The following is a 15,762-nucleotide window of genomic DNA, read 5'->3' on the forward strand; positions in this document are numbered from 1 at the left end:
TTTAAATTTAATGGGCCTTCTTGGTTTTTTTTTCTTTGCCTGCTCGGCACCTGGGCTGGGCGCTCTGCAGCAGCCCTGGGGAGAGGCAGGTGAATAATTCAGGGAGAGGAGTTGTTTGAAGTGTGTGTTTTGGGGGAGTGTGGGTGGCAGGGCTGTCTCACCCTGTAACCCAGGGAAGGAGGGGATCAGGGGATGCTCCAGGTGCTCAGGCCCTGTTCCAGTCTTCTGGGTCTTCAGGGAGCTTCAGGAAAGCCCCGGGGACCGTCCTCCCGTCTCCACACAGCCACCTGCAGTGTCAGACTCAGAGCTGCTGAAGCTGTCGAAAGGCAGTGAGAGGGGAAGTCAGAAAAGACACCTTCCCCAGCGGGACTCCTGACTTTGGAGCTGGATTCAGGGAGATCGAGAAGAGGGACGGAGCAAGCATAGGAGGCAGAAGGCTGGCGCCTCGCTCGCTCCGGGCAGAAGCTGCGTGTGACTGCCAAATGGGCTGGAACAGTTACTGGACAGCTCCAAGGCTGAGGCTCCCACCTGTCACCTTGTCTGCTGTCCAGGGTGCTGCCGGCTCGTAGGCCAGATGGGAGTTAAGGATTTGGACAAACTCCCCTGTTCTGGAACTCCCCAAAGCAAGGCCCAGGCTGCCTTTCAAGCTTCCCTCTTCCCATGCCTGCCCCTCACGCACACCTGCAAACAAAACGCCTTTCAATCATCCAGTCTTCATGCGAATCGACATTTTTATTCATCTACTCACAAACGTTTATTGAACATCTACTATGATTCCCCTCCACAGCACATAGCAAGAAGCCAAACAGGTTGCTCGGCCAGCTAGAGTGCAGTGTCCCAACCCTGTGCCTACAACTCCAGGAAAAAAGAAGGGGAGAGGCTGGCTTTAATCCCGGTTTCTCCCCTACGTCATCTGCCCTTGATAACGTATGAGCCCACCATCCTACTCATTGGTACTGTCCTTGTTCATTACAGCAAACACCTAGTCTAAGTGTTGGGCATGGCTGTGTTTAACTTCACCCCAGCCTTCCCACATAGGCATTGCTAACACAGCCTTGCTTTTCCTCTGACAAAGGGCCGGTAAGTGGCAGTGGTGGGATTTGAATCCAGTCATTGTGGCTTTGGGTTGGTGAGTTTGAACATGATGAGATGCTGGGGACAGCAAATCCACCCAGCTCTGCTCCCCAGAGCTCCCGAGTGCCTTGGTCCAGCTGGCAGCTCTAAAGCCTTCACTTCCTCCACCTTGCCTGTCCCCTGCCCGACCCTGTGCTGAGCTCAGCTCTGAAGAGCCCAGCTCACAAAGCACTAGGGCCATGGTGGGGGCCCCTCCACTCTGCCTAGGTCAAGGATCTCCTCCCAGGAGGCACTGGGGTGAGCCCTAGTGGCTCCCCTCACCACCACCCCTCCTCTTGTGGGCTGGAGGCCCCATCCTGGCGTTGACATTTCTTTGGTTGTTCATGTCACGGCCCTTCAGTCTGCGCAGTTTTACAAATGTGCTGGCGAGATGAAAGGCGCCGGGAACAGCGACTGCAGAGCAAGTTCGGAAAAGCTTTTAACTTCCAGCTCCCACGGACAAAGAGGGAGGGGGAGAAGGAGTGAGTGAGGGGGAAGTGCAGGAGGAAGGAGAGGAGATGCAGGGAGTGGGGGAGAGTAGGGATGAGAAGCAGGGGAGGGGGAGGAGGAAAGAAGTGAGGATCAAGGAAAGGAAGACGGGAAGGGGACAGGGGAGGACAGAGAGCCCAGTGACAGGGAGGAGGGAGACCATGGCAACCTAAGATGAGGTTCGTCTGATGACGAACAGAGACAGACAGACAGACAGACACACACACACACACACACACACACACACACGGGGGTGGGGGGAGAAGGGGAGAGGATTAGGGGGAAGCAGACAGCCAAAGACACAGATTGGGGTATGGTGGGGACAGGTAGAAAGGACAAGTGAGGACTCCCATTCAGAAAGCATCAGAGAGTTCCCTGAAAGGCTGCTGGAGAAGAGGTGACAGTGGCAGGATGGAGGGCATCAGAGTAGAGCAGACAGAATGTGTGTATCGAGGCAACAGACAGACACAGAGACAAGCAGGGTGACAGAAAGAATGGGGGGAGCAGAGAGGCAGGTGAGGCCCTGTGGGGTCTGCAGTCCTAGAGGGGAGACACAGGGAGAGGAAGAGCCTGGACCTGAAAGAACAAACACACACACATGAGCACACACACATGAGCACACACACATATACACACACACGAACACACACATGTGAGCACACACACATATACACACACATGAGCACACACACATATACACACATATGAACACACACACATATATACACACATGAGTACACACATATGAACACACACATATACACACAGACACACATATAAACACATGTACAAACACATAAATACACATATAATACACATATAAACACACATATACACATACAAACACACATATACACTATAAACATATATATACACACACATATAAATACACATATATACACATATAAGCATACATAAAAACAAATACACACATACACACACACATACAAGCACACATACACATATAAACACACATACACACATTTAACATACACACACATACACACACCTTTGACCCCTGTTCAGAGGCACACTATGTTGGAACAGAGCCCTCTGTTCAGACCCTAACATTAAAGCCCTGATGGTCAACCAGGGCTGACTTTGCCTTTCAGGGGACATTTGGCAGCATCTGGACATGCTTTTATCCTTGTCACAACTAGAAGGGGGTGATGCCACAGGATTTAGTGAGCAGATATTAGAGACATTGCCAGGCAGACTGCCATGCACAGGAAAGCACTGTGACAAAGGATTATGGGCCCAAATGTCATGAGGTGGGGGCGGAGGAAACCTGTGTTCAAGAGAGGGCAAAGCCAGGTGTGCGCATGACTACTCCAAAGACCGTGAGTGTACCAAACCCAGCTGGCTCTTCTGATGGAGTCTCACAAGCTCCTCCCAGAATAATCCCCAGCCACATCCCTCCCCCAAGTCCTCCATGACTCCATCTATACCCTGGAATAGTGATACTCTTCTTGTCTGGTCACCTCATACTGTAGCATATAGACACCTGGGATGTCCCAGGCCTGTTGCTTGCAACATCCCCTGTCACTTCAGCTCAGAGGCCTGAGCAGGATCAAAATCCCTGCTCTTCCATGGTCCCTGTGACTTTCTGCAACTTTCATAGTTTCTCTGTGCCCCAGCCTCCCTGTCTATAAAATTCGTAGGTTGTCTGCTGTGTCAATCAAGTACAATAATCTACATAAAAATTAATAGGTAGCACAGGGTTTGCTAGCTGTTTTTGTTACAATGATGTCATCTGATCTGAGTCAACACTGGGGAAGGAGACCCCTACTACACCCCAAGGTTCTCATGAAGTCTCTTCCTGGGCTTGCCACATACTGCTGCAGTCAGAGGAGTCCTGGCTTACCCTCTCCCAGAGCAGAGAAGCCAGGCAGAATCCATCAGTTAATCCTCTCTCACCACTTTGCCAGTGTATTCCTGATATTCCAAAATGTGGTGCCTCGGTTTCCTCATCTGTAAAATAGGACCGATCTGCATAAAAGCAAAATCATGGCAGTTCTGAAGATGGTAGTTCTCAAGTGCTCTCAGAGCGTGGGACATGTGAGAGCCCAGAGGAGGTTTGGAGTAAGGACAGGAGGCAGGCTAAAGGGGAAGGCTAGATGTTGGGAGAGTTAAAGGCAAGGTTCTGATAGAGTTCTGGGAAGTGGAGGCTTTGTGGAGCCCCACTGTGTGCAGGCAAATGTCACAGCAGCCCAGACCCAAACAACCTAAGGCCATGTAATTAGGTCAGAGGGTTCAGCACACAGCCAGGCCTGGAGTAGGGACAGAAAAGGAGGCTCCACTGCTGCCAAAAGTGACTTGGGGAGGGAGAGGGAGGAAGCAAGTGTGGAGATGCCTCTGGAAGGCCAGCCTCTGGTCTCTGAAAGCATGAAAGAGTAGAGGCTAAGAATAGAGAGGGAGGGGAGGAGAGAGACCAGGAGACTGCACAAAAGCAACGCTTGGGAGATCAATGAAGGGAATGAACCGAGAGAAGAAGGACTTAAGGGAGGGAACCGGCTGTCGAGGTAGAGAATAAATCTCAGGATAAATAAGAGTGATGGAGTTCAGCTGGAAGGACTAGAAACGCCACCACCCAAAGGAGACACCAGTCTCCAGGGAGGAGAGGGAGAGGAAATGAGCCTCTGGTGGTGAGCAGGCCAGGGCGAGCTGGAGTATAGGTCCCTGGGGACCATCAGGAATCAGGGGCTCGGAGGGCACTGCCACCTCTTTAACTCTATGTCTGTTCTGCAGGCCAGGATGCTTGGTTAGGGGCGGATGGCAAAGATAGAGAGCTGCACGATCTCATTATACTTCAGCTACCTGGCTGGCACCCATGCAGCCAAGAGAGAGGAAGCAGTCTAAGGCAGAAAAGAGATCGGGCAGTGGGCTAGCTGAATTTGAGCGAGAACAGAAAAGCTGGCTTTGCAGGCATTTCTGGACAGTGGGGGGATTTTATTAGCCTCGTGCTAGAGGGCACTAAGTTTAGGCTGGGTTGTCTTGTTTTTCTACTCTCTTTCTCTTTTTTTTTTGGTTGGAGGCACAGGACTTCCAGAGCTCGCTCCTAAAGGGGGATGACCAGCGTGGCTCTCTTCCCAGGACAAGTGACCTCCCGCCTGCCAGCAGACTCCCAGCCCCGAGCGAGCAGGGGCTCTGTCCACCTCAATGTACAGTGATTGTTTCTGAAGCCTCGGTCTGTGCATAGGGCCTTTCTGGGCAGCCAGCCAGGGGTGGCCACTTGAGAAGCCCGCCTCTACCTTCGCTTGCACCCCCTTCTTTTGAAGCCGGGCTTTCATAGTGTGTGGGGGGGGAAGGGGGGGTTAGATGCAGCGAAGTCTGGCCACGGGAGTGGTGGGGACAGGGTCTAGTCTGCCACGGGTGCCTCGGGGCAGCTGAACCGCCAGGCAAGGAAGGAGCCTGCTCCCCTCCTGGGGGCGCTCCCTTCGCGCGGATCCAGGCTGGGAGGAGGAGGAGCACTCCCCCGGGGGCTTTCCCGCTGCCGGCGACGGGGGAGACACAGCCTCCGGGCCCCGCGGGCGAGGGAGGGGCGCGGTCGAGGCGGGGGCCGGGCTCCCCGGCTGGCTGCGGGGGTCCGGCCCGGCGGCCGCCTGCGGCTCGGCGCGGCGCGGCGCTCCTGCCCGGCGGGCGCTGCATTCTCCGAGTCTCCACCAGAGGCTGCGGGAGGAAGGAAGGGATCCGTCCCTTGCACACTTCCCCCCTAGTCAGACACGCACACTCCCTCGCTCTCTCGCTCCTCCACACACGCGCGCACTCGCCGCCGCGGCTCCCCCTCTCGCTCCCGCTCTCCCTCAGCTCCTCCGAGCGGACGCCGGAGCCGGACCTGGCCGGGATCCTGCCGCTTGCTGGCGTCCCAAGGCGCGGACCAGGGTGCAGCCCGGCCGCTCCCCGAGGTAAGAGCGCGCGGCGCCCGCGGGGGGACAACCGATCGCCGCTGGGGGAGGCTGCGGACCCGGAGGGCGCACGGGCCGGGGAGAGGCGGGCGCGGCGCGCCGCGGGCTCCGGGGCAACAGCCGAAGCGCGCCCATCCCGCGCCCCCTCCCCGGCGGGGCGACAGGGACTTTCCCACGTCCAAACTTTCCCCGGCGCGGAGCCCAGCCCGGCCACCTCCCGGCCCCGGAGTCGCGGTCCCTGTGTCCTGAGCTCCGGGATGCCCACCCCCCGCCCCAGGCCGGGAAGGAAGGGGGTGTCGGCGCCGGGGTTGTAGAGCCAGCGCGCGGAGAGGGGTATGGGGATGGAGAATGCAGCTTCCATACGGGCCGGGACCCGGGCATTCCCGCCGCCCACCCAGCGTCTCCCCGGCTCGGCTTGCGGCCCCTCCCGGAGGCCCGGCGATCGGCGCGGCGGGAGCGTGTGCGCCGCGCGGGTGCGTGTGCGGGTCGGGCCGCGGCGACACGCGCGGCTGCGGCCACCCCTGGGTGGGGTGAGCTGGACAGGCTATGAGGATCCTTGCGGCCCTGCCGACGTGACAACCACCCCCCCCCCTTCGGCCGTCGGATGGCCGGTGGAGATCGAGGGGCAGCGCTGCCCTCTTCATCCGCACACGACTCCGGGGACTCTGTCCCCACCACAGAGAAGGACGAGCTTCATAAGCTCACGTCCAAAGAAAGCGCCACTCGGGACTGACCCTCCGGGCCCAGGGTGCGGAACCGAGAGGCGTGGACCTTGCGATCGTGCGGGTGTGCGGGCTGCGGGACCCTCGGTGGACACTATCCCTACTCACGTCGCCCTTGTCTGGGGACCTGACCTCGCCACTTCCCCTGTGGCCTGGTCGGGTCCCTGCCTCAGTTTGGGTGCTGCGGGAGACTACCCTGTAGGGTGCAGCGGGCGGAGCGCAGAGAGAAGCTGGAGTCCCCCGAGGTCTCCCCAAGCCGCAGGGGCACCCCCTGCTGGCGGGCACAGCAGCGACGGCTGAAGCCTGCCGGCCGATTGAAGGCTTGCCTTGCTCGCGCTGCTAGGAACCCCCTGCTTTCTCTCCCACCCTTCCTAGTCGGCCGTGTTTGTCGGAGGGTGTGCGCTCCAGTTCCTCTTTACCGGGGTCTGATTCTAGCGCTCCCCGGGTCCCAGAATGGACAGGAGTGCCCAACCTGGCCAGAGGCTTGTTTGCTAGCATTGGCTACCTCTGCTTCTTCTCTCAGTGTCCGGAAGCCTATCTATTATGTCCTCTGTCCCTAAGAGTGTCCCCCACGATAGCCTACCAGTGCCCACTCTGACTTTGGAATGTGGGGGCTTGGCCTGCCTCAGACTCCGTTCACCCTGCTTGCCTCAGTTTCTCTCTGTCAGGTCAGCAGGCATCCCCCACCCCCACCCTCACCCCCAAGCCAGCCTCTGCTTCTCTCTGCAGCAGCAGGACTCCCTGCCATTTCCAGTGTTCCCTTAAACACTGCTTGGGATGATGAGGGGCTATCTCTGTAATCTTCCTTCATTGTAAGGGCACCAGTGCCCCCCAGCTGGTGCTTTACCAAGCCAGCTAGGTCTCTCAGCCTAGGACTTCTGTCTCTGGGGCACCCTGTCTGGTTCTATCTACCTAGGCTGTCCTCCTTCCCATCCTGTAGTATTGAAGAGCAGGTTCTGGGGTCACCAGGCAAACACTACCAAAAGGCAGAATGGGAACCCAGATACCCTGCTATCCAGGCCTCACCAATTCTATGTTGGGTGAGTCTGAGGGAAAATATATCAGTTTCTTGTCCTCAGACTGTAGGCAAAGCAGGAAGGCACTTGCTTCCATGCAGCATGAAGTGTTTAAGGTAGATCCCGGAGCTCCCAGAGGAAGAAAGTGACAAACTGTTGTGACCCTGGGTACATGTGTATAAAGTGTGCGTGTGTGCGTGTGTGCATGTGCATGTGTGTAAGGCAGCTATGATCTTGGTTGCTTTTGCACAGAGCTGGGCCTCAGCCTCTTCCCCTCTCTGGGGTTCTCTGTGCCCTCATTCTGTGGGGTTCTGAGACTCCCTGTGAGGGGCTGGGCTGGAGCTGGAACAGGGACCTTCAACACAGCAAAGTTTGGAACAGTTTATTTGCCACACCAATGAAAGAGTTGGCCAATTAAATTTCCTCTTTTGTCTGAGTTTTCTCCCGTTTTTCTTCCATCAGGAAAATCCATTGGAAATACAGCCCTGGGTGTGTGTGTGAGGGGGGAGGTGGGGGAGGACCAGTTCCGGCTTATGTAACTGCACCCATGCTGGGTGGCCTGAGAGAATGGGGGGGGTTCTAGGCTGAGACACAAGTTAGGGTTGTAAGACTCTCCCTTGTGAACTAGGACAGGCAGCATTCTTGGCTAGGAGGGCACCAGCACCTCAGTCCAGGCTCAGGAACTGAAGCCTTATTCCCCCAGTGTCCCCCACATACAAAGGGGGTCCTCTCTGCCAGATTTAGCTTCTCAGAGCACCCTTAAGATGGAATGCTTGATTCAAGGCCTCGTTTCTTAGCACCTTGAGTTTCATTTCTGGGATCTCTTTAAAAAAAAAAAAAGCCTAGGTTCATGCTCCCCACCCACCCCACTCCTGCCTTACTCAGTACATGCTCTGATCTCAACCTTGTCATCCGGACAATGGGCACTCCCAGACTTTGTCTCTCAAGGAAAAGGTAAAGACTAACAGGAAAGTTACATTGCACAAAGGCCCGAGTCTATGTATTTGGAAGGAGACTGGATCCTGAGAGGCAGAGGTACAGAACAGGGAGGCTGGAGGTATAGCTAGCTGTCTTGCCCTTGGGCCGGCTGTTGACTGTCTTGAGGGTATTCAGCACAGGAGAAGAGTAGGATCTAAAATCTATTTTGGCTCCACTCAACAAGTCAGGAGCCCTAAAGGCAACTTCATGAGCCTGGGGGCGAGCACATTCTTCTCTTATTTGTAAAAAGGTGATGCTCTTGGGACCTGGGCTCTTGGGTCCTGGGCCCATGTTGCTGTTTGTCCTCAGAGACTCTGGCTTCATTAGTGCTAAGGATACACACAGTACCCACACCTTAGCCAGATTCTCTTCCTATGCCTTCCTACATCTGGACGTAGTCTGGGTCTGCGTATATAGAAGGTTCCAGAGCCTAGAGGTGCTTCTTTCCCCCATTTCCTTCAGACCCCACCTTGTGTGCAATCACGTTGAGTGAACTTCTTGTTTTGTCATTAGACACCCCCCCGCCCCCCAGTCTTTGGCCATCTGTTTGCTACCAGCTCTGTCGCTACAAGCTGGGTTTACGACTTGTGGCCTGTGTGGTTTTTGGACAAGTTACTTCACCTCTCTGAACCTCAGAACCTCAGTTGTTATGTTGTTGTGGGGAAAAAAAGAGAATAGAATAAAAAAGAAACATGTATAAGCCAGTTCCCTAAGCACAGGTTGGGCACTTAGGGTGCCAGTAAACCAAACACTGATTATGGTAATAGCCCTCTGTTAATAATGCCAAATGCAATGGATTTGGCCCAATGGCTTGACTACCTGGGGGCTTGAATCAGGCCTTTTCTGACCTCAGGCTCCTCCTAAGCTTCCAGGGTTGTGGAAACTGGCTGGTGAAGCAGCTAGGGCCAAAGGAAGGTTCTAGATTTCTACGGATTCGTTTTGTCCTAGTTTCTGCCTTCTCTCCCCTAACCCATCCCGTGATTCCCACTGACTCAGGCATCATGGTAGCCACCTCCTTGCCAGCCCGCAGGCCTCCCATCTCCCTCCCACCTCAGTCCTTGCAGCAGTCACAGGCACCGTTCCCCAGCACAGGTGGGATCACGTCACTTGCTTGATTAAAACCCCTCCATGGCTCCCCATCGCCTACTGAATTAAGTCCAGACTCTGCACAGTGACATTCAAGGTCCTTGTAAACCGTCTGCGTCCTCCTTTATCTCCTGCAATGCCTCCAACCCAGCAGTCCTGCCCAAGGCCTGAATGGCACTTCCTCTGGACACCCCATCCGAAGATCTTCTAAAGCCTCATGACCCAACCCATGCGACAGGCTCTTCCCTGTGTCACACATGCTCTTGTCCGTGTGGTTATCCATCCATTCATAATCTAGTCGGGAAAAAAATACACACGAACATGTGTTTGCTAAGCATGTGTGTGTGCTGAGCGTTGGGCTGAGGGTTGGAGGCACAGCTGTTCATTCTACAGACCAAGAGGCCAGTGGTCCAGCTGTGGCCTGCAGACAATGAAGCGGTTCTCATCATGCTGGTAAGGGCTATGGGTGGGCAGCAGAAACTTTCAGAAAGATTGAGGTTTAAGCAGAGCCTTGCAGGATTAAATAACGGTCCTTTAAGGAGTAAGGGCAGACTGGAGAGGAAGCAGGCTCCAGGCTCAGGGGTTTGGAGGTCCCCCGAGGGGGAAGGGGGAAAACAAGGAGTAGGAACCTACAAGCCCAGCTGCTGAAGTGATTGCGTGGGATATGGATCACAGGGACCCATGGGGCTGCGGAAGCAGGGCCTGAGTGTCTGGAGGGCCGCAGGAAGCGGGAATGGGATGGGATATCTTTGAGCAGTGGGGACCCTGGGGTCTTTTTAACGAGGGAAGCACCTGGTGACATTTGCCTGGAGAAGCTTCAGCCCAGCTGCAGGGAGAGTGGCTAGATTGGGAAGCCAGGTCCAGGGCTGCCATTGCTAGGCCTGCTATGACAGCTGCCTGTAGGGCCTGAGAGGCTGGAATGAATACAGTGAACACAGATGTCCCCATGTCTGGCTCCTGAGGCTCTTGGGTCATGGAGACAGTAAATATGGGACAAGGGTTAAAGAAGCATTGGGGGCCAGCAGGGACGGATGCCTGTGAGAGGTTGGCGGGACCCAGGGAACAGTGCCGAAAAGTCGGCTTTCCTTGTGGGGGCCGGACGCAAGTCTGTGAGGTCCCAAGGCTGAAAGGGTTCACCCCAGATCTAGTCTGAAGCATGGAGAGGTCTCGAGGGGCCTCTAATTCTCAGGATCGGATTCTGTCCAGTGAGCCCTGTGTGACCACCCAGTGACCAGCACTCTGCCTCAAACCCTAGGAGGAGAACTGAGTTTTCCCTCCGGCTGCCTCATTCTTGTTCTTAGCATGTCCTCAGTGTTTCTCAGCCAGTGCCACTTTTGGTCCCAAAAGGACATTGGGTGATGTCTAGAAGTGTCTCCCAGTCAAAGGCCATTTCTAGCACCCTTTGGGTGAAGGTTGTCACTGATGACAGTGCCAAACCACCTACCACCTGCGGGATGACCCCACTCCTGGCCACTCCACCGCGGAGAACCCTGTAGTACAAAGAGTAACACGGAGGGGAGACTCCATGGAGGCTGGTGAGGACATTTCCTTCTGTCTCCTGGGTGTGGAGCCTGGCACGTGGCACACAGCCAGCCTGCCTCTGCTGCATCAAGCGTGGGCTTAGGGAGGGGCTTAGAGCCACTCAGTGTGGGAGCCAGCACACCTATGGCTTCTGCATGGAGAGGTAGCCATAGCTCCGAGGCCAAGGGCTGCTGCCCGGTGTGAAGTTTGCCAGCCCTTCTTCTGGTGTTGTTTGTTTCTATCATTTATTTTTCGGTAGAACGTGTAGATTTCGTTGTTGTTGTTTGGTTCTTTTTAATTTTGTTATTACTATTACTATTATTATTATTGTGTGTATGTATGTGTGTGTGTGTGCGTATATATGTGTACGAGTGTGTGTATGAGGCGGGTGTGTATGTGTGGGCACACATGCCATGACATACACGTGGAGGGCAGAGGACAACTTTGTGGAGTCAGTTCTCTCCTTCCATCCTATAGGTTCTGAGGATGGACTCTGGGGTCAGGATTGAGAGGTGAGAGCCTTTACTCGCTGAGCCATCTTGCTGGCCCTGGGCTGTCTGTTGGTCTGTTTCGAGACTGGGTCTCATGTGTCTCTGGCTGATACCAGATATGCTTTGTAGCTGAGGGTGATCTGGATCTTCTGCTCACTGCACCTCAGCCTCCTGAGTGCTGGGTTACAAGCACGAGCCACCACGCCTGGTTTATGCAGGGTTGGGGATCTAACTGAGGGCTTCGTGCAAGCTAGGCAAATACTCTACCAACCAGCCTACATCTCCATTCTTAGATATTATATATTTTTAAGTAGATGGGTCTCAGATAAATGAAATGAGGAACAATAAGCTGCTGACTAAGAATACTGACCCTGGAGCCCGAGAGAGCCGACCTTACAGTTATCCTCCACCATTGCATCTGTAGGACCCTCCGTCCCCCCATCTAGGAAATCCCTGACATGCTTCCTGAGAGCCTGGGAGGAGGGAGGAGATTCACAGGGCAGACCATGCGGCTTAGCTCCTAGGAAGAGTATATTCACGTGGGTGTAAATGTATACACATACATCTGTGTGTCTCCTTATCTGTGAAAGCATTTTTAATTAGCCATGATCCCACTGCCCCTTGGCCACCATTTCGATACATGTTCTTGTTGACATAGATTTAAAATAAAAATAAAAATAAAGGCATCATGCTTTGCATATGTGCCTCTGTAGCCTGCCTTGTTGCTGGGGAGTGTACTGTGAGTGTCTTGCCATTGCGATGAATAGGCATCCACATCACCATGTTTTGATAGCTGCCCAGCCCGCCATTGTGTGGCTGTCCATAATTCACATGGCCGGCCCCCACGGTTGGACACTTGGGTTGCTTCCAACGCTTTGCTATTACAAACAATTCTGCCATGAGCATTCTTGTACACACATCTTCACGATAGTGTCCAGTGATTTCCTTGGGGACTGCTTGGACATTTTTGGCAGGAAGAGGTATATGGCTCTGACCTGATTCCTTAAGTAGAAACCTTTAGACCCAGCAAAGCTGGGGCCTCTGGGGAATGAGGAGGGTGCTGGGAGCCAAGGGACTGTTTGGGCTCTGGAAAGGCAAGCACTGATGTTAAAAAAGCAGCCAGCTCAGGGAGTGGTAACCACAAAGGCCTCTTTCCTCACACCACACCCCCACCTCGCCTTTGCTGTCACTGGACTGTTGGAAGAACAGGAGAGCAGGGTTGGGAGGTGGACCACGTGTTTGATGAGCAGAGTGACAAACACCAGGCACACAGGGACATGAGGTGGACAGGCTCAGGCAGACTGATGGATGGGTAGCAGAGGCAGGTGGATTCAGGTCAGCAGACAGACACGATGATTGACAGGTGACGAGCTGGGCAGATGCAGGTGTCCAGAGAGAGGACTTCGGCCTCAGGGTGGAGCCTGCAGAGACCATGAGCTGACAGAAGAATCTGAAGGGAAATATAGCTGAGGCCCAGGAGCTCCCTGGCCTGTGTCTTCCGCCACACAAGCAGCTGAAAGACCATAGGGACCAATCAATTGTTTGGATGGGAACTGTCCCCAGGAAAAAAGGGGGGGCTGCAGTGCCCTCTCTGGTCCAGCTTCAAGTCTGTTTATTCACAGGACCTTCTCATTGAGCTTGAAGGGAGGGACTAGGGATGTGGCTCATACGGAAGAATGCTTGCCCAGCGTGTATGCAGCCCCAGATTTGATCCCCAGCACCAGGGGGGTCAGAACTAGAGCTGGAAACCTGCAATCCCAGCACTCCACAGAAGCATCAGAAGTTCAAGGTCATTCTTGACCACATAGTGAGTTCAAAGCCAACCTGGACCATGTGAGACCTTGTCTCAGAGCAAAAGTAAGCAAAAGGGGACACAGGAAGGAGAACAATGGGTGGAGGGGATGCCACTGCACAGAAAAAAGGGGGCTGCGGGAGGAAGAGCCCATCTTACCTCCAGGACACTGTGGAATCAATTACAGGGTCCTGTTTGAGGACACAGGAGCCAGACTGCCACTTAGCAGCAGAGGGACCTGAGACATGTCACCAGCCTTTGGGCTTCTGTCCTGACCTCTGAGGTTTTGGAGAAGATTGGAGCATAAGGAAGGCTCTAGAAGCCTTGAACACTGATACTGTACTACTTGCACTTGTTACACACGTGCAAACACACACACACATACACTAGGTGTGTCATAAAGCACATCTCAACAATGTGACTCACTGGACACAGATCATGGGGCCCTGGAGCTGTGGATTGAGTCATGGCGCTGCATGGTTCAAGAGGCTTTCGGGAGAGAGGGCTCAGTAAAGTGGAAGCGGCGTGATGGTGTCTGGCTGAGAGCTAGTGGCCAGGCTGACCAGAGCACAGAGGATGTGAAGGGAAGGAGAGGGTGAGGAGCCGAAGGAAGGGTCCCCAGCGACGTGACGCTCCAGGCCGAAGAATACAGGTGATGGGGTGCTACTGCAGGTGGCTGGCTGGATTTTAGGATGAACTTAAAAGAAAGAGGATGCAGGGAACAGGGCACTGGAGTCGTCCGGAAGACAGTGAGTGAGCATCACATGAGGTTGTAGAGAACAGAGGCAGAGGGAAAAGCTCCAGGTGGGTACCTGGACTCAGAGCAGCTTGGCTGCAGGAGACGTTGTGGAAAGACGAGAGAGATCTAACAACAGGCAAGTCTGGGTATGGAGACGTGTGTGCGTGTGTGTGTGTGTGTGTGTGTGTGTGTGTGTCCATTAATCAAATCACAGGAGTCTATGCTTGAGAGACTCCCAGAGAAGCTGAGAGTCTGCTGACATTTTTTCAGCCACTTGAGACCCCACCTAATGCCATCCATCCTTGGTCATTTTCCAGCCCATCACCCACCCCACCTCCATTCAAATGTTGGGCTGCCCACTGCCCGATGGCTGCCTCTGCCCACCTAAACACCAAGTGCTGGCCAGCTACTCACTTGCTGTGCACCCACCCACAGTCACCCACCACCCACCCACACCCCACTTCCTCGATTTGCATCTTCTCAGTGCTCACCTGTCTTCTGCTCCCTCCCACCAGTGAACTCACCAGCTCACCCGTCCATTCCCAGTGCGTGTCTTTTTCACCTACTATGTGCCTGGCTGAGGTGAAATCTTGGCATAACCATCTGGAGACGCCTGGTGATGGAGACAGGGATTAGGAAAGACAGAGAGAATGACTGGACTCCTTAACCCTGAAGAGAAAAATTAGAAAGGAATCTTGTGTCCTCCTGGCTGGGAAGAGTTCTGTACGGCCAGCTTGGAGGTGAGTTGAGCTCCGAAACTGTTAGCTGCTAACACTGCACGGATGTGCTGTTTGTTTTCTTTGGATTCAGTGAGCGTGTGTACGCACACACATACTCTTGCAGACACATCTGCCTGAGCTGGCAATGTCTCCTTGAAGCCATAGCTGGTGTCTGTCTGACTCCACATCTGACATTTCCTCCCATTGGGGCTCTATTGGCCCCAGTAAGAGGCACACAGTAGATGGTTCATAAACGCATCTTGAAGTGGTTCACTTAAGTGGTTGAGAAAGGAGGAATGGGCCCCAGGATGGGCAGAGGGACCTGGCTGCATTTGAAGCTGGAGGGATCCAAGCTAGCCAGCTAGAAGGGAGACTGATGTTATTGATCACAACACTGTCTGTGTTTGCCTCTGACCCTAAGTCAAAACTGTCGGGGCAATTGAGCAAAGAGGGATACAGACTGGGGCATTTGTGGAGGGGTGGTGGAGGACTCTGGCTGTGGACCTGTGTGGGGTGATCAAGGTGCAGGGTTGCCTGTAAAGCAAACAAGGGCTTCTTCCTCAGTCTCATGCCTCCACAGCCAAGGTTTGTCCCCAAGTGTCCCTTATTCAAGAAAGCCCTTGCCTTCTTCCTGTGGAGCCAATGTCCTTTCCTGTCCCCTCATAAGCCTCTGTTCTCACAAACCTCAGCCTCCAACTGAGTATCTGGCTTTTTCTGGAGAATGCTTTTCTGGACATTAGGCCTCCCTCAAAACTGCCCCTAACAGAACCTATGCTTTACTTCATAATTGTGCCAGCCCCTACCTAGGCCCAAATCCCGTCACCGAGCTTCTGTTACCACAGGACCTGGACCACGGCACTGTCCCTCTTGCCCTAATAAACACCTGGCCACTTTACTCAGCACTGGCCACATTCCCTTCCTTCCCGAGTTTCCAGCAGGGAATTTCTGTACCACCACCCCCATCCTTGTAAACTCGGAGTCCATCCCCCAGCTCAGTCCAGACCCTTTCTGGAGCCTGGTGACAGCCTCCCTCCCTAAACAGTAATACTAGGTGTCTGCCATGTGGGGAAGACAGTTGAGGTGACAGCTCTACCCCCACTCCAGGGCCTCTGCGTCCTCTGCAGACCTTGGAAAAAGCCCCTGGATACGGGCCCATGAGACCCTCCCACCACCTGCCTACCACCTCCGAGC

General features: G+C 54.4%; 1 protein-coding gene across 1 annotated transcript in view; it reads left to right on the forward strand.

The window, feature by feature from the left end:
• The first annotated feature begins 5,324 nt into the window (after positions 1 to 5,324).
• The window catches only part of Cdh22 (cadherin 22), a 122,181-nt gene continuing 111,743 nt past the window's right edge, over positions 5,325 to 15,762 (forward strand). The window contains exon 1 of the mRNA XM_028769733.1: positions 5,325 to 5,507. The gene's annotated coding sequence lies outside the window, so the exon portion shown is untranslated. The remainder of the gene's footprint in view (positions 5,508 to 15,762) is intronic.

The sequence above is a fragment of the Grammomys surdaster genome, unplaced genomic scaffold, assembly GCF_004785775.1.
Source record: "Grammomys surdaster isolate TR1022 unplaced genomic scaffold, NIH_TR_1.0 193, whole genome shotgun sequence".
Lineage (NCBI taxonomy): Eukaryota > Metazoa > Chordata > Mammalia > Rodentia > Muridae > Grammomys > Grammomys surdaster.